A 20,083-nucleotide genomic window follows, 5' to 3' on the forward strand; every position below is an offset into this window, starting at 1 on the left:
TGAGGCTACAGTACAGTTGACAGCGAGCCAATCGCAGTCTACACAGCAGCCCAGAAGGTACTCGGATGCGAGCAGAGAGGAGGGCATGATTGGAGACCGTCTCGATGTTAAGTACAGTTGCCTGCGGAGTTCTCGAATTTCCGGCTTCCTCATAGATTCTAGGTATGCTAACGATGTCTTTAACATTACATCTTTATTGTACATGATTTGTCATACATTACATTGTCGTAGAAATATTTGACTGAAAAGTAGTCAACTCAAAAATATCTCTCAAGAGACTGGAGCTTGTGAATCCAAAAATTAGACTTTATTATTTGCATAACAAAGCCGAGCTTGCTCCATGGAGCAACTGTCTCTTTGGCTCAGAGATCTCTTTTATACACACACAAATGCACGGTCATGTTTACATAGCATACAAAGCTACTCCCCTTAAGATAACTGATTAACATATTTAACTGCCACGCCACTATTATCTTTCAAAGTCCAATAACACATGTTGTTTACTCCAAAAGGCCATGGGCGCTTTTCCATATGAGGCCTCTTTTCCTTATCTCATTATATTAGTGGCGTGGCTCAGACACTTTAAAAAATAATATACATACATTCATTAAAGCATGTTTACACACTGCATTGACTATATTCCCAATTTAGACATGCATCTGGATTATAAAATGTCAATCATGTTTACTATATTTTACCTTTGACATTTCCCAACATTTTCCTTAATGATACATAAAATATTACCATATAATCCCCCCTTTGGGACATTCCAACTATGTCCCAATAATACAAAGATTTACTTTAAAATGAATGTAAGCCTGTGCATTTACTTATTCTTAGCCTTGCCATATGTGGTTACTTTTTATATGCATATATTTAAACCAATTTATATTCCTCATTGTTTGACCCATCCTGATGAGGACCCAGAGCCCAGTCAGGTATTGGTTACAAGTCTGGAAGGTTTTCCTCTAAAGTAACCTCCAAATTGTTCTATTAGGCTTTGTAACCATGGCAGGCCCATCCACCCCAGGAACAACTTCATACAAACATTCAGGATTCCAAAATGGACAGTCCATTGGTCCTCCTTTTACAAAATTTCCCATATTCATTTACATGTTGTCCTGGAGCTCCCTGAACTGGATGTATTTCTTTATAAACATTGCTCCCCACTTTTGTTTAGTTATAGCATTTCCCATATATGTGTTAGTATCCTAACACATTAAAATATGCAACTTTGTCTTAACAATAATATCTAGGACATGTTAAGAATGGTGTCAATATTTTTAGCTTACATAACCTTTTTCACCCATATCAAAAGTATTATGACAATCAAAATAATCAATATCAATATCTAATCCATGAATTGCAATGTCAACATCACTAGACTTATAATTTATAATCATAATCAAATTAATTAGCCAAAACAACTTTAGAATGACAATTCTTAGTTAGTCACCTTTGTTCCATCATTCAAAGTTAAAACTCTCACCTTGGCACATATTGACACTGGCGGAATGTATATTTATATTATCATAATTCTAGCATTAACTTCCTCATAACGAGAAATACAACAGATCAGTATCTTAATGCATTCCTAGTCTAAATTACTTTAAATTTAGCAGTGTATAATACCTCCTCAATCAACATACTACCTCAACTAACACTCCCTTCCTCTACCGGCACTCAATCTTCTGCCGTCTTCATTATGTTCTTCAGATAGGTTCATAGTTCATCTTGGATTGCCCATGGCAATGTCCCAATTCCAATGTCACACCTGAACCACCTCACCTCTACCCCCATTCTGTTTTGTCCATTTGCCAACCAGTATACCCAAACTACGAAGAACGTTGCATTGGCATAGACCTCTCTCTTCCTGCTCACTCCACATGGACTCCTGTCACATTCTAGAGAGAAAAGGCACAAAAGAGAAGGCAATTGATTGCTTTGATTTGATGCTGGATTCAGGTCTCCTGGCAGAGGTGGTGACGGACAGGAACGTCTTCAACACCTTTGTTGTTCCTCTTCAGCAGGGTAGAGGGTTTATGGTTTGTATTGAGGTTTACACTGTTCTGGACCAAATTATCTCTGCTATGCATTACAACACCATCCATAGCAACCTCAGGAAAGGACAGATCATAACAGTTTAGTTGTGCCATCCGTTTTGTCTCCAAAGCCCCATACACTACCCACCACTGTGACCTGTACGCTCTTGTTGGCTGGTCCTCACTACATGTTCGTCGTCAAACCCACTGGCTCCAGGCCATCTATAAATCACTGCTAGGCAAATCCCCGCCTTATCTTAGCTCATTGGTCACCATAGCAGCACCCACCCGTAGTCTGCGCTCCAGCAGGTATATCTCACTGGTCATTCCCAAAGCCAACACCTCCTTTGGCCGCCATTCCTTCCAGTTCTCTGCTGCCAATGACTGGAACGAATTGCAAACATCTCTGAAGCTGGAGACTCTTATCTCCCTCAATAACTTTAAGCATCAGTTGTCAGAGCACCTTACCGATCACTGCACCTGTACACAACCCATCTGAAATTAGCCCACCCAGCTACCTCATCCCTATATTGTTATTTATTTTGCACCCCAGTATCTCTATTTGCACATAATCTCTTGCACATCTAGCATTCCAGTGTTAATACTATTGTAATTATTTTGCACTATAGCCTATTTATTGCCTTACCTCCATAACTTGCTACATTTGCACACACTGTATATATATTTTCTGTTGTATTTTTGACTTTATGTTTTTTACCCCATATGTAACTCTGTGTTGTTTTTATTGCACTGCTTTGCTTTATCTTGGCCAGGTCGCAGTTGTAAATGAGAACCTGTTCTCAACTGGCTTACCTGGTTAAATAAAGGTGAAATAAAAAAAAATATATAAAAGTTGAGTTAATTTCCAATCCAAAACATCCCTATTAACATTGTCTACATGACAAATCATTATGTTTCATCACTCATTCTTAATACCCATTTCTATCTAATGCCTGATAGATTTTTCTTTGAGGGGTCCCTGTATTCCAAAGGCAATCTGTTTAAACACCCCCTAGTTTCACATTCTCCCTTGAATTCTCCCAAAGTATATAACCCAATTGTTTTACTGTAACATAACTATATTTTTGCTCATAATCTATTTGACATTACTCTGGTGTTTCCCCTTTCCGTGTTCCTATTCTAACAATTGTTTACACTTCTCTCCTCATCCTGGTTGATCATAAAATAGTTTATAGTTAGAATTTCCTAAATATTACAAAAGTTGTGATTGAATCCTAGCACACAGTCATAGTAACTGTGAAGATGTTGAACTACTGTTAACTATTTAAAATGGAGATGTGGTGCATATTAGACTATTTTCTTTTATTTAATTTTAATGCAATATATTGTACTCATCTATACCAATCATTGTTTAACGGCTCCTTCAATTCCCTTTCTTCTGTATTTGGTATGGCTCTAACATGTTCAGGGTTTAGTGCACTTTCCCAAGGATTAACTATTCCAATAACACTTCCCCCTGGAAATCTAACACTAAATACTACATCAAATTGTTTATCTAAGTCTTGGACTGTTCTCCTTATGTCTATGATCCACATGTCTCTTTCTTTCATTATCTTAAGGTCACACTACCCCATGTGACTTCCCCATACTCTTTGTGCTGGTTCCTCACACACCAATAATATTTTAACCCTTGTATTTTAACAGTGATCCCTTCCTGCATTTTAGTTATGGTTCCTGCCTGTGCAAGAATATACATTCTAATCCTGTCTATATCCCTTCTATGTCTTGTTCTTCTGCTCTCTACTATTATCAGTACCCCATTCCCCTTATTCAAAGGGAACTAGTCAAGTACAGAGAAATCAATGATGAGGATATCTGGTGCGTCTTGGAGGTCTGGAATCTCTCGGTGGTCTGGAATCTCTCGGCGGTCTGGAAGGTCATCAGTTCCCTCAATCTGGTACAATGGTTTAGATGATACCCGATCACGCTCCCCTCTATCCGTACCACTGTTGGTGTAACCTGGACGACGATGTATGGTCACTTTAGCTGTTAACCTTCTTCCGTCACTAGGGTCTCCGGATCAGCCAGAGTCCCTCTCAATCTATCGACATCGGTCTGCGAAGAGTGTCCTTCTATCAGCCTACCCATAGGGAAGCTCGGAGTTACTGCTGCAAAGACACAAGCGCAGACAAACACAACAGACAACAATGCTACCCAATGGCGGGCCGTCTTCCTCTCCTGGGGTTGGAACACTCCTATAGTGGGAAACATGGATCTAAGTGTCTGTCTCTCCCACTTTTACCATCAAATAGGTAGCCAACAACACCTGGTACGGGCCCCTCCACATAGGGTCTTTCCAGCTCTTTCTTCTGTAATCTTTTGCCATCACATAGTCTCCAGGGCACAGAAAATACTCATATTCTCCTACTCAGTTGGGCAGAGTTATCTTCACCCATGAAAATAAAATCTTAAGAACATTGTTAGGTTAGGTGAGACACAGTATGCTACTTATGTCCTCTCATCCGTCAAGAGAAGCCTTGAGATTATGAAGCACACCTGCTTCCAGCTTGTTGTAGTCCACTTATTTCATAGACAGACCACCTCCACACCATGCCTCCTATCACAAAAACAAAAAAGATTTAACCTAACCCACAACACATTATTACTACTGCTCATATCCTTAATACACCTTGCATATTTCCCCACAAAGCCATTATACAACATTAAAACCTCTGTAAGCCCAACTTCCCCCCTTGGACACATGCATCACATCGTGATTCATGTGTTCAAAAAACAAAACAACAACAATATTGCCTATCAAACCAAAAATAATAACTAAACTTAAAATGACAACCCTTGAGCATATCTTTACTTAACTGTATCCCATAACACTATTCAGGGAATACCTCTCCTTCAGGACTAACTCTCTCACTTCATCCTTGTCCTGTTTGGACTAATATATACAGTGGGGAGAACAAGTATTTGATACACTGCCGATTTTGCAGGTTTTCCTACTTACAAAGCATGTAGAGGTCTGTAATTTTTATCATAGGTACACTTCAACTGTGAGAGATGGAATCTAAAACAAAAATCCAGAAAATCACATTGTATGATTTTTAAGTAATTAATTTGCATTTTATTGCATGACATAAGTATTTGATCACCTACCAACCAGTAAGAATTCCGGCTCTCACAGACCTGTTAGTTTTCCTTTAAGAAGCCCTCCTGTTCTCCACTCATTACCTGTATTAACTGCACCTGTTTGAACTCATTACCTGAATAAAAGACACCTGTCCACACACTCAATCAAACAGACTCCAACCTCTCCACAATGGCCAAGACCAGAGAGCTGTGTAAGGACATCAGGGATAAAATTGTAGACCTGCACAAGGCTGGGATGGGCTACAGGACAATAGGCAAGCAGCTTGGTGAGAAGGCAACAACTGTTGGCGCAATTATTAGAAAATGGAAGAAGTTCAAGATGACGGTCAATCACCCTCGGTCTGGGGCTCCATGCAAGATCTCACCTCGTGGGGCATCAAAGATCATGAGGAAGGTGAGGGATCAGCCCAGAACTATATGGCAGGACCTGGTCAATGACCTGAAGAGAGCTGGGACCACAGTCTCAAAGAAAACCATTAGTAACACATTACGCCGTCATGGATTAAAATCCTGCAGCGCACGCAAGGTCCCCCTGCTCAAGCCAGCGCATGTCCAGGCCCATCTGAAGTTTGCCAATGACCATCTGGATGATCCAGAGGAGGAATGGGAGAAGGTCATGTGGTCTGATGAGACAAAAATAGAGCTTTTTGGTCTAAACTCCACTCGCCCTGTTTGGAGGAAGAAGAAGGATGAGTACAACCCCAAGAACACCATCCCAACTGTGAAGCATGGAGGTGGAAACATCATTCTTTGGGGATGCTTTTCTGCAAAGGGGGCAGGACGACTGCACCGTATTGAGGGGAGGATGGATGGGGCCATGTATCGCGAGATCTTGGCCAACAACCTCCTTCCCTCAGTAAGAGCATTGAAGATGGGTCGTGGCTGGGTCTTCCAGCATGACAACGACCCGAAACACACAGCCAGGGCAACTAAGGAGTGGCTCTGTAAGAAGCATCTCAAGGTCCTGGAGTGGCCTAGCCAGTCTCCAGACCTGAACCCAATAGAAAATCTTTGGAGGGAGCTGAAAGTCCGTATTGCCCAGCGACAGCCCCAAAACCTGAAGGATCTGGAGAAGGTCTGTATGGAGGAGTGGGCCAAAATCCCTGCTGCAGTGTGTGCAAACCTGGTCAAGACCTACAGGAAACGTATGATCTCTGTAATTGCAAACAAAGGTTTCTGTACCACATATTAAGTTCTGCTTTTCTGATGTATCAAATACTTATGTCATGCAATAAAATGCAAATTAATTACTTAAAAATCATTCAATGTGATTTTCTAGATATTTGTTTTAGATTCCATCTCTCACAGTTGAAGTGTACCTATGATAAAAATTACAGACCTCTACATGCTTTGTAAGTAGGAAAACCTGCAAAATCGGCAGTGTATCAAATACTTGTTCTCCCCACTGTATATATAGGATTTTTTCCAAATTATAAACTTCTTCACAATTATCCTTATTATATCTAACCCCCTAATTCAGAATGCCTCTAGAATTTACAGTGCGGGTGATCAGTTCACACTATAAAGCCAGGACAGATTTCAGAGGTCATTGAAATCATTCAATGAATTGTTTCATCCAATAGTATACTACTCATTAACAACCATCAAGACATTTCATAAATGTTGTATACCGTGTACAGTAAGTCCTTAGTACAGCTGTTATCAAAATAAATCACACATATTTAGTTATCCCTCAGTAAATAAAAACCCAAATTACATGTGCATGCCTCTTTAAGATATTTCACTTCCATCCCGTCAAAAAACACAAAATAGAAATAGAAATGCTATACAGCTAACATTTCATACTAAGTGATTTGTTTGTAGTTATTCGAACACCATATAGTAAAACAATAAACAAACAAAAAATGGCCAGGCCTTATTTATAGTCTCAGAAAATATTTCAAAGAAAAGAGAATCACTCCCCCCTTTTTCCTGGAAGAAAAAGTACACATTTAGTTAGTTTCCATTTTGATACCTCTTAATCAGTCCACACAATCTAAATTCGAAATTCTCACTCTCTTGCCACATCTCCTGATCCCTCCTTTCAGACAACCCTCAATAACATCACTTGTGACTGCTCCCTTCTCCGGTGAATTCCACAATTCAGCGCACATAAAACAAAATAAAATCCCATAAGACTTAAACCCCTTGGCTTTTCCGTAACCACAAATACAGTCAATTTCTCCATGTAAGGAATCAGTGATATTTGATCCCAAGTATCTATTAAAATATTGTTTGAGACGTGCGTCTCCAACATCTCCTTCATCATTCATTCTGTAGGGTATTTCCATCAATCCCAGAAAAGACTCTCAACCAAGACACATCAGACATTTATCATGTTTCATTAAGTGGAATATACACCTATAACATAACAAACCCATAACCACTTTCCAGTAATCTAATAATTTCAACCTGTTGCATTGTTTTTAATGCTTTTTTGGTTCACTCTCCCTCTATTGTTATCCTTCTAGCTTTGTATCATTAGTGGATTAATGACATATGTGATAACTGTTTCGCATTAGATTGTGCCTTTTTCTGATAATATTGTAATTGTAGCCTATTGCATTAATTTAGTTTAAAATACAAACTTGTTCTTGAACAAATCTAGGACCTACATTAAGTTGGTACTATCCCATCAGCATAATAGTTAAAACTACCTACACTCCACTGGTCCATGTAACGAAAACAAATTATCATTTTAGAATTCATTAACTATTTGTATACATCTCTGGTGTCACGCAAACTATAGAATAAAGTAATACCAAATATTTTTTCCATCCAACTATTCAGACTTGCTTCAAATATCTCTTTCAGCTCGATACAGTCAAGCAAGTACGACTCTCTTTTACCCGAGAACTAGATCATGGCATTAGTAAAGTCTATTCACAACCCAACAATAACTAATAGTATATTTATATTCATATTATTAAAAGACCTTACTTTCATTCCAGTCTACCTAAACAATTCAAATTATGGCCATAACTCTATCGCAATTGCCAGTCCGCTATTCAAATGTATGTAACTGTCCTATCTGATTAGACTATAGTCACTCCTCCCTCTTTCCCGTTGAATAAGTGAGTCCTTCAGTCTGAAAAGACGCAGGCTGCTAAATCGTCCAGTCTTATCCTGACTGTTCCGTCAATCTAAACAACCCACAACCATAGTTGAACTATACTTAGAAAATCTAGACTCTAATCAGCGATGCAGAATCTATGCTTTATTGAAAATATATATTCCAATGATAATGGTCAGTAGTTTTAGTATCTGGCACATACCACACTTTATCAGAAAATAGCTTTGAAGGACACAGATCTCACACGCTCAACGTAAACAACTTAGCAGTCAACGAGTCAAACCCACATTCATTGATTTGGAAATAGATCTAACGACCTAACCAAAGGAATTATATTTTTCCCCTAATATACAAAATTCCTTGACTATATCACCTCTGCTTCTGAAATAATAGATAGTTTATTATAATGCTTAATTCCACCACATGCTCTATGTACTGTCTCCCATCCCTCACGTACGTCTACGTGTTTGGGCGTGCAAGTCAGCACCTATTATTTTATCCAATCCCTCGTAATAAATTACACTCACATAAAATTAATTATATTCTAATATATTAACATCAACCAAACCATTCATGTTTCTAATGATTCTTTATTGCCACAAATCAGTTAATCACAATCTAGTCTCAGCGGAACGAACAACAAATTACCCAAATCCTTCCCCTCAGTCATAGAATCCTCCCAGAATCATATATGCTGGTCACTATTCACTGATCTTACAAAATTCTATGACAGGCATTGTTGTACGAAACTCCAAGATATAATTTACAAGCAAAACGTATTATTCCAACGTATATATATATATAATTATCATACACACCTCTATATCTCATCATTCAAACTTTAGAGTGCGACTCATTTACACCATTATACCATTCTCATTCCACATTCATACAATGTTGTTGTCAAACGTGCTTAATTACTATTTGTATAACCTACAGGAATATTTTATTCTATCAAAAGGGCCCAAATTTGGAATGTTAACCCTATCCCAGTTATTATTTTACTGTAGTCAATTTATCACAATACTACATCACCTCTAAAGTTTCCAAATATAATGTCAGAAACACACCCTAAAAGATTGATCAAAATACAATGCATAGACGTCATATGATCACACCGGTACATGTGACCTGTTCCTCCAACAGGATTCCTCATACCCCTCCTAGTAATGTGAATTTTCCACTCAGTTGGTAAACGTATATCCACATCCATATTCTTATTTTTCCCAATGCGAGATTGGGCATTCCCTTTCTCCACCAGGCAGAAGCTTCAAACGACCTCAAATATAGTTCATTTCCTTACAGAAAGGCTATTACTTGCAGGATTTCTTACTATTCTCACTCACACAGATGAACAGCCACTTGTGCCCAAATGAATCAGACAGTTGAATGACTCACAGTAGCCCAAGCAAACCACTCATCCACATGAGATGATCAGACCTACTCTATCTAACACGTTCTCTATATTTTGAAGCCTTAGTGACTGTTTAACCCGTTCACCTACTCAGGATGACCGGTGTTAACTTACAATTTATGTCACCTACTCCGGATGACCTATCTTTTTACCTGATCGACCCTTTCTGATTCACTTCCCCGACACAAGAAATACTATTTTATACAGGATTTCTATTTATTTAGCCCCCTAGGTGATACACTTCCTTCGACACACGCATCCTACGCTTACCTAAGCGACCTGTAAATTCAGCCCTTTTTTTCTGATACACTTCCTCGACACAGAAAATAAGCAGTATTGCACAGGATTTCTGCCTACCTAAGCAGCCTAAAAACGATACACTTCCTCGACACGTTTAGAGCGGTATTCGTAGGACTTTCTAACATGTTATTGTCTGATCGCTCAACCAGATGGACAACCGCCCGTGCCGAAATGACCCAGACAAAGCGATCAGCAGGATGAATCAAATGAATCAAATGAATTGAACAGACAGTTCAGACGAACAACAGAGTGACATTGACATGTATTCTTAAATTCAAAAGCTGCCAGTCTCTAATTTTCTGGTTCTTAAATTTGGAGAGATCTACTTGGTTTTCTGCATCTGATACCGGGCCCCGGATCGAACCACACAAACTTTATACAATATAAGTAAGAACTTGGCTTACATTTTAAAAGCGGCCACTTTTGTTTGTATGGTCCGTCCAAGCCGTTTCACAACTGCAGATGTACACCGTCTCTGGTCCCTGTTTTCAACTCCTGGCAAAGCTCGTCATTTATGTCGTAGAAATATTTGACTCAAAAGTAGTCAACTGAAAAATATCTCTCAAGAGACTGGAGCTTGTGAATCCAAAAATGTGACTTTATTATTTGCATAACAAAGCTGAGCTTGCTCCATGGAGCAACTGTCTCTCTTTGGCTCAGAGATCTCTTTTATACACACACAAATGTCATGTTTACATAGCATACAAAGCTACTCCCCTTAAGATAACTAATTAACATATTTAACTGCCACGCCACTATTATCTTTCAAAGTCCAATAACACATGTTGTTTACTCCAAAAGGCCATGGGCGCTTTTCCATATGAGGCCTCTTTTCCTTATCTCATTATATTAGTGGCGTGGCTCAGACACTTTTAAAGATAATATACACTGCTCAAAAAAATAAAGGGAACAGTAAAATAACACATCCTAGATCTGAATGAATGAAATAATCTCATTAAATACTTTTTTCTTTACATAGTTGAATGTGCTGACAACAAAATCACAAAAAAATTCTCAATGGAAATCAAATGTATCAACCCATGGAGGTCTGGATTTGGAGTCACCCTCAAAATTAAAGTGGTAAACCACACTACAGGCTGATCCAACTGATGTAATGTCCTTAAAACAAGTCAAAATGAGGCTCAGTAGTGTGTGTGGCCTCCACGTGCCTGTATGACCTCCCTACAACGCCTGGGCATGCTCCTGATGAGGTGGCGGATGGTCTCCTGAGGGATCTCCTCCCAGACCTGGACCAAAGCATCCGCCAACTCCTGGACAGTCTGTGGTGCAACGTGGCGTTGGTGGATGGAGCGAGACATGATGTCCCAGATGTGCTCAATTGGATTCAGGTCTGGGGAACGGGCGGGCCAGTCCATAGCATCAATGCCTTCCTCTTGCAGGAACTGCTGACACACTCCAGCCACATGATGTCTAGCATTGTCTTGCTTTAGGAGGAACCCAGGGCCAACTGCACCAGCATATGGTCTCACAAGGGGTCTGAGGATCTCATCTCGGTACCTAATGGCAGTCAGGCTACCTCTGGCGAGCACATGGAGGGCTATGCGGCCCCCCAAAGAAATGCCACCCCACACCATGACTGACCCACCGCCAAACCGGTCATGCTGGAGGATGTTGCAGGCAGCAGAACGTTCTCCATGGCGTCTCCAGACTCTGTCACGTCTTTCACGTGCTCAGTGTGAACCTGCTTTCATCTGTGAAGAGCACAGGGCGCCAGTGGCGAATTTGCCAATCTTGGTGTTCTCTGCCACCTGTGGACGTCGGGCCCTCATACCACCCTCATGGAGTCTGTTTCTGACCGTTTGAGCAGACACATGTACATTTGTGGCCTTCAGGAGGTCATTTTGCAGGGCTCTGGCAGTGCTCCGCCTGCTCCTCCTTGCACAAAGGCGGAGGTAGCAGTCCTGCTGCTGGGTTGTTGCCCTCCTACGGCCTCCTCCACGTCTCCTGATGTACTGGCCTATCCTGGTAGCGCCTCCATGCTCTGGACACTACGCTGACAGACACAGCAAACCTTCTTGCCACAGCTCGCATTGATGTGCCATCCTGGATGAGCTGCACTACCTGAGCCACTTGTGTGGGTTGTAGACTCCGTCTCATGCTACCACTAGAGTGAAAGCACTGCCAGCATTCAAAAGTGACCAAAACATCAGCCAGGAAGCATAGGAACTGAGAAGTGGTCTGTGGTCACCACCTGCAAAAACAGTCCTTTTTTGGGGGTGTCTTGCTAATTTCCACCTGTTGTCTATTCCATTTGCACAACAGCATGTGAAATGTATTGTCAATCAGTGTTGCTTCCTAAGTGGACAGTTTGATTTCACAGAAGTGTGATTGACTTGGAGTTACATTGTGTTGTTTAAGTGTTCCCTTCATTTTTTTGAGCAGTGTACATACATTCATTAAAGCATGTATTGGCTATATTCCCTATTTAGACATGCATCTGGATTATAAAATGTCAATCATGTTTACTATATTTTACCTTTGACATTTCCCAACATTTGCCTTAATGATACATACAATATTACCATAACATATGCACATGTTATGTGGCATAAATATTTAACTCAAAAATATCTCACAAGAATCTGGAGCCTGTGAATCCAAGAATTAGACTTTTATTATCTAATAACGAAAGCCGAGCAGTTCCATGAAATGGCTGTCTCTCTCTGGCTTAGACATCTCTTTTATACACACACACAAATGCACAAACATGCGTACATGGCATATAGAGTTACCCCCTTATGGCAAATTCCTAACTTATTTTAGTTCTACACCACCCTTCTTTTTCAACGTCCAGCTGTCACACAATGTCCACTCCAAAAGGTAATGAATGCTTTTTTCTATATGAAGCCTCTCATTCTATCATTCTATTGGCTGCGTGGCCTAGGCCCCTTCTTAAAAAAGAACTAAGGTAATGCATACACTGTGTCCATAATAAGCCCATGGGCCACAGTTTGAGAGCCCCTGTGACAGAGCACATACATTCATTTAAACATAGTCATGTTTATTACTAATATTATTATTTTACCTTTGACCTCTCCCTACATTTGCCTTAATGATACATAAAATAATACCATAGTTACACGTTTCACCTAAACTTTGAAATTGTTAGAAAATCCACGCGTATCGTGTCGTTTGTAGAATTGGCAAGGCGCTGTCAGGCAAAGCTAACGTTAGTCAGCTAAACTCGCAGATTATTTTGAAGTCCATGGCATGACAATGAACAAAGTTAGATGGCAAGCCAGCTATATTTGCAGGTTTAGTTACAAGATGCAAATAGTTCAATGTGCCAGGATATCCAAATGCCTTTGCTGACTGCGGTTAGGTTGATGGCTAACTGAGCTATTAGTTAACAATACATGTTATTCAGCATTAGCTTTTAGCTAGCTAACCAAGTCATTCTGGAAAAGATGCGTGTCGGTAAGCATTGGGACACAAAATCGGGAGTCTGAGTATTGGACTCCCTGTCGTGCATCGTTCTGGTGGTTGGCGTCGAAAAATAACCATACCAGAATATAGCCGGCTACACCAAAGTAACGTTTACTGTCAACAAAAGCTTATGAATATTCTCTAGGAACTCTACTTACCAGACAAAGTGAAATGTGCCCCTCGATATCAGATAAACGTCAGAATCCAGTTTTTGTCCGAACTGCACCATATTCCTGCCAAGCATTTTACGCAAGACTTCCTACCACGAAATCTACCAGTGTTTACACAGCAGGAGTATGGTGCAGTTTGGAGGAAAGTTGGTGTCAGGGCGACGTGTATGCTGTGAGCGAAGTCAAGCGCAGGACACCGAGCTACTGGCAGACAAACATTACTTGCACAGTAAATACAATTATAAACAAAACCTCCAAACAGAGAGGAACAAAATACGCATACACCCGAACACTGTCGACCTCACGGAAAACAATTACACACAATAACTAATGAGAGACAGGGGGTTATAAAGGGAATACAATGTAACATAATGGGAAACAGGTGAAAACAATCAGGACAAACTAGACAAACACCGAAACATAGATCGGTGGCAGCTAGTACTCCGGGGACGACGAACGCCGAAGCCTGCCTGAGCAAGGAGGAGGGCAGCCTCGGCTTATTCCGTGACAGTTGGATTCAGATGTTTATTTGATAACGAGGGACACATTTCACTTTGTCTGGTAAGTAGAGTTCCTAGAGATTATATGCTTTTGTTGAAAGGAAAAGTTTTTTTGCTGAAGCTGGCTTTATTGTGGTATGGTTATTTTCAGTCGCCAACCACCAGAATGATGCACAATTCAGGGCGTCAAACCAATACAGACTCCTGATGCAGTGTTGCCAGCTCAAGCTAAAATGTATATCCCAATGAACGCTCAAAAACCGCCCACAAGGCCTAAAAACTACCCCAAAATGTTTTTCTAGCAGCAAGAGAGGAGTTCGCACATTTATCCAATAGGCGTCTTCATAATGACAATCTAAATACTTCAGTGGCGACCCGTCATTCAGGGCGGGTCGTCACTGAATGACGGTAAATTAACTAAAAAAACAAACCATGTTTTTTTGTATTTCATTTGGCATGTTATTTTGGCATTAAATCGTGTTACATATCAGTTTGTAAACAAAAAAAATCATTGAGTTAATAAAGCCGCATACAAACATGGTCTCTTTCTTGAGTAAGGCAGCTCCAACATGTAGGTGTTTCAGCCTAGCTCAGTGCTTTCTGTGGTGGTGGGGCAGCCAGTGGAAAATACAGAGCGTAGGGGTTGGTAATGTTCTCTAGTTGCACCGTGATTGGCTCAGCAATCTGTCACTCATGGGGACACTAGTCACTGCAAAATATATGGGGAGAGCTCCTTGGGTGCTGCCATAGTTACATTAGAAGTGCCCATCCAAGAAGGCTCAAGGTCATTGGCCACAGACTAAATGTCGTCAAATCACATATCTACCGTAGCTTTGATTGGACTGATCATGTCAACATCATACTTTCAAAATCTTAGCTAGACAAGCAGTCATCATCATGAATCACGTTTACAATCTACTGGCAAATCCTTCTCAATCCTTGTCATATGAAGATAAATTATAGATAAAATGTATCGGTGCTCATCGGCCTTTGGACATAAACATTACACAACAAGTTGGAAATCGAAAATTCAACAATGAGTGGTTTGGAAGGAATCAGTGGCTAACTGCAAGCGTTGCAAATCAATCACTAGCCTGCTATTCAGTGGAGTGGGTGTGTGGTCCAAGTCTGGGTATAATGGTCTCTTTTCCAAGCTTAAAAGGATAACCATTCACATGCCTTTGGACAGAAAAGGTTGAATACATTGGCCATGCTGTCAATCCAGCATGACTTCTGCCGCGTTCAAAACAACTGGAAAGTTGGAACTGGGAAATCTCAGACTTCAGTGAGTTCAAGACAACTGGGAACTCTGGAAAAAAAGAGCTCCGACTGGTAAAATACGTTTTGAACTGTCATCCAACTCGGAATTCCAAGTCGGGAATTCTGGCCTTTTTCTAGAGCTCCAACCTGAAGATCACTGACGTCATGATTCAACCTTGATTTTTTCTGAGTTCCCAGTTGTCTGGAAAGCACCATAAATCCAGAGAATGCCAGACTTTGACAGACTTTGATGACAAAGTTTGATTAGAAAATTTCCCACAAGGACAGTCGCGCCACTTTCCTGTTCAAGTGAGCACAGCATAACAAGTTGAGTCCAAACATGTCTTGTATGCTGCTGCATAAATGATGTAATATGCCAGGGATATATGTATACTGTAGCTAAGAAAGTAATAGTAAGTGTTACTTACTCAGATGGTAATGTGCCGTCGCAACCTTCGCTCTCTCTCTCTCCCGCTACTCTCTCCTCTTCCATCCTATCATCTCTTCCCTCTGCTAAATCCTTCTCCCTCCGATCTCCTGATTCTGCCTCCTCAACCCTCCTCTCCTCCATTTCTGCATCTTTTGACTCTCTATGTCCCTATGTCCCCTATCCTCCCGGCCGGCTCGGTCCTCCCCTCCAGCTCCGTGGCTTGACGACTCATAGTGAGCTCACAGAAGAGGGCTCCGGGCAGCCGAGTGGAAATGGAGGAAAACTAGACTCCCTGCGGACCTGTCATCTTTTCACTCCCTCCTCTCTACATTCTCTTCCTCTGTTTCCACTGCTAAAGCCACTTTCTACCACTCTAAATTTCAAGCCTCTGCCTCTAACCCTAGGAAGCTCTTTGCCACCTTCTCCTCCCTGCTGAATCCTCCTCCCCCTCCTTCCTCCCTCTCTGTGGATGACTTCGTCAACAATTTTCAAAAGAAGGTTGACGACATCTGATCCTCATTTATTAAGTCAAATGACACCGCTGGTCCTGCTCACACTGCCCTACCCTATGCTTTGGCTTCTTTCTCCCCTCTCTCTCCAGATGAAATCTTGCAACTTGTGACGGCCGGCCGCACAACAACCTGCCCGCTTGACCCTATCCCCTCCTCTCTTCACCAGACCATTTCCGGAGACCTTCTCCCTTACCTCACCTCGCTCATCAACTCATCCTTGACCACTGGCCATGTCCCTTCCATCTTCAAGAGAGCGAGAGTTGCACCCCTCCTCAAAAAACCTACACTCGATCCCTCCGATGTCAACAACTACAGACCAGTATCACTTCTTTCTGTTCTCTCCAAAACTCTTGAGTGTGATGTCTCTAGCCAACTCTCCTGCTATCTCTCTCAGAATGACCTTCTTGAACTAAACCAGTCAGGTTTCAAGACTGGTCATTCAACTGAGACTGCTCTTCTCTGTGTCACAGAGGTTCTCCGCACTGCTAAAGCTAACTCTCTCTCCTCTGCTCTTATCCTTCTAGACCTATCCGCTGCCTTTGATACTGTGAACCATCAGATCCTCCTCTCCACCCACTCCGAGTTGGGCATCTCCGGCGCTGCTCACTCTTGGATTGCATCCTACCTGACAGGTTGCTCCTACCAGGTGGCGTGGCGAGAATCTTTCTCCTTACCACGTGCTCTCACCACTGGTGTCCCCCAGGGCTCAGTTCTAGGCCCTCTCCTATTCTCTCTATACACCAAGTCACTTGGCTCTGTCATATCCTCACATGGTCTCTCCTATCATTGCTATGCAGACAACACACAATTCATTTTCACTATTCCCCCTTCTGATAACCAGGTGGCGAATCGCATCTCTGCATGTCTGGCAGACATATCAGTGTGGATGTCGGATCACCACCTCAAGCTGAACCTCGGCAAGACGGAGCTGCTCTTCCTCCCGGGGAAGGACTGCCCGCTCCATGATCTCGCCATTACATTTTTTTACATTTTAGTCATTTAGCAGATGCTCTTATCCAGAGCGACTTACAGGAGCAATTAGGGTTAAGTGCCTTGCTCAAGGGCACATTTACATCATTTAGCAGACGCTCTAGTCCAGCAATTAGGGGGGGGGGGGGGGGGGGGGGTAGAAGGATTACTTTATCCTATCCCAGGTATTCCTTAAAGAGGTGGGGTTTCAAATGTCTCCGGAAGGTGGTGAGCGACTCCGCTGTGTGTGTGGGGGGGGGGGGTAGAAGGATTGCTTTATCCTATCCCAGGTATTCCTTAAAGAGGTGGGGTTTCAAATGCCTCCGGAAGGTGGTGAGTGACTCCGCTGTCCTGGCGTCGTGAGGGAGCTTGTTCCACCATTGGGGTGCCAGAGCAGCGAACAGTTTTGACTGGGCTGAGCGGGAGCTATGCTTCCGCAGAGGAAGGGGAGCCAGCAGGCCAGAGGTGGATGAACGCAATGCCCTCGTTTGGGTGTAGGGACTGATCAGAGCCCGAAGGTACAGAGGTGCCGTTCCCCTCGCTGCTCCAAAGGCAAGCACCATGGTCTTGTAACGGATGCGAGCTTCAACTGGAAGCCAGTGGAGTGTGCGGAGGAGGGGGGTGACGTGAGAGAACTTGGGAAGGTTGAACACCAGACGGGCTGCGGCATTCTGGATGAGTTGTAGGGGTTTAATGGCACATGCAGGGAGGCCAGCCAACAGCGAGTTGCAGTAATCCAGACGGGAGATGACAAGTGCCTGGATTAGGACCTGTTCCGCTTCCTGTGTAAGGCAGGGTCGTACTCTCCGAATGTTGTAGAGCATGAACCTGCAGGAGCGGGTCACCGCCTTGATGTTAGCGGAGAACGACAGGGTGTTGTCCAGGGTCACGCCAAGGCTCTTCGCACTCTGGGAGGAGGACACAACGGAGTTGTCAACCGTGATGGCGAGATCATGGAACGGGCAGTCCTTCCCCGGGAGGAAGAGCAGCTCCGTCTTGCCAGGGTTCAGCTTGAGGTGGTGATCCATCATCCATACTGATATGTCTGCCAGACATGCAGAGATGCGATTCGCCACCTGGTTATCAGAAGGGGGAAAGGAGAAGATTAGTTGTGTATCGTCAGCGTAGCAATGATAGGAGAGGCCGTGTGAGGATATGACAGAGCCAAGTGACTTGGTGTATAGGGAGAAAAGGAGAGGGCCTAGAACTGAGTCCTGGGGGACACCAGTGGTGAGAGCACGTGGTGCGGAGACAGCTTCTCGCCACGCCACTTGGTAGGAGCGACCGGTCAGGTAGGACGCAATCCAGGAGTGAGCCGCGCCGGAGATGCCCAGCTCGGAGAGGGTGGAGAGGAGGATCTGATGGTTCACAGTATCAAAGGCAGCAGACAGGTCTAGAAGGACAAGAGCAGAGGAGAGAGAGTTAGCTTTAGCAGTGCGGAGAGTCTCCGTGACACAGAGAAGAGCAGTCTCAGTTGAATGACCAGTCCTGAAACCTGATTGGTTTGGATCAAGAAGGTAATTCTGAGAGAGATAGCAAGAGAGTTGGCTAAAGACGGCACGCTCAATAGTTTTGGAAAGAAAAGAAAGAAGGGATACTGGTCTGTAGTTGTTGACATCAGTGGGGTCGAGTATTGGTTTTTTGAGAAGGGGAGCAACTCTCGCTCTCTTGAAGATGGAAGGGACATGGCCAGCGGTCAAGGATGAGTTGATCAGCGAGGTGAGGTAGGGGAGAAGGTCACCGGAGATGGTCTGGAGAAGGGAGGAGGGGATGGGGTCAAGCGGGCAGGTTGTTGGGCGGCCTGCAGTCACAAGTCGCAGGATTTTATCTGGAGAGAGAGGGGAGAAAGAAGTCAAAGCATAGGGTAGGGCAGTGTGAGCAGGACCAGCAGTGTCATTAGACTTAACAAACGAGGATCGGATGTCGTCAACCTTCTTTTCAAAGTGGTTGACGAAGTCATCCACAGAGAGAGAGGTGGGGGGGGGGGATTCAGGAGGGAGGAAAATGTGGCAAAGAGATTCCTAGGGTTAGAGGCAGATGCTTGGAATTTAGAGTGGTAGAAGGTGGCCTTAGCAGCAGAAACAGATGAAGAAAATGTAGAGAGGAGGGAGTGAAAAGATGCCAGGTCGGCAGGGAGTTTAGTTTTCTTCCATTTCCGCTCCGCTGCCCGGAGCTCTGTTCTGTGAGCTCGCAATGAGTCATCAAGCCACGGAGCTGGAGGGGAGGACCGAGCCGGCCGGGAGGATAGGGGACACAGAGAGTCAAAGGATGCAGAAAGGGAGGAGAGGAGGGTTGAGGAGGCAGAATCAGGAGATTGGAGGGAGAAGGATTGAGCAGAGGGAAGAGATGATAGGATGGAAGAGGAGAGAGTAGTGGGAGAGAGAGAGCGAAGGTTGCGGCGGCGCATTACCATCTGTGTAGGGGCAGAGTGAGTAGTGTGGGAGGAGAGCGAGAGAGAAAAGGAAACAAAGTAGTGGTCGGAGACATGGAGGGGAGTTGCAGTGAGATTAGTAGAGGAGCAGCATCTAGTGAAGATGAGGTCAAGCGTATTGCCTGCCTTGTGAGTAGGGGGGGACGGTGAGAGGGTGAGGTCAAAAGAGGAGAGGAGTGGAAAGAAGGAGGCAGAGAGAAATGAGTCAAATGTGGACATAGGGAGGTTGAAATCCCCCAAAACTATGAGGGGTGAGCCATCCTCAGGAAAGGAACTTATCAAGGCGTCAAGCTCATTGATGAACTCTCCAAGGGAACCTGGAGGGCGATAGATGACAAGGATATTAAGCTTAAATGGGCTAGTGACTGTGACAGCATGGAATTCAAATGAGGAGATAGACAGATGGGTTAGG

The sequence above is a fragment of the Coregonus lavaretus genome (genome assembly GCF_964263955.1).
Source record: "Coregonus lavaretus genome assembly, chromosome: 25".
Classification (NCBI taxonomy): domain Eukaryota; kingdom Metazoa; phylum Chordata; class Actinopteri; order Salmoniformes; family Salmonidae; genus Coregonus; species Coregonus lavaretus.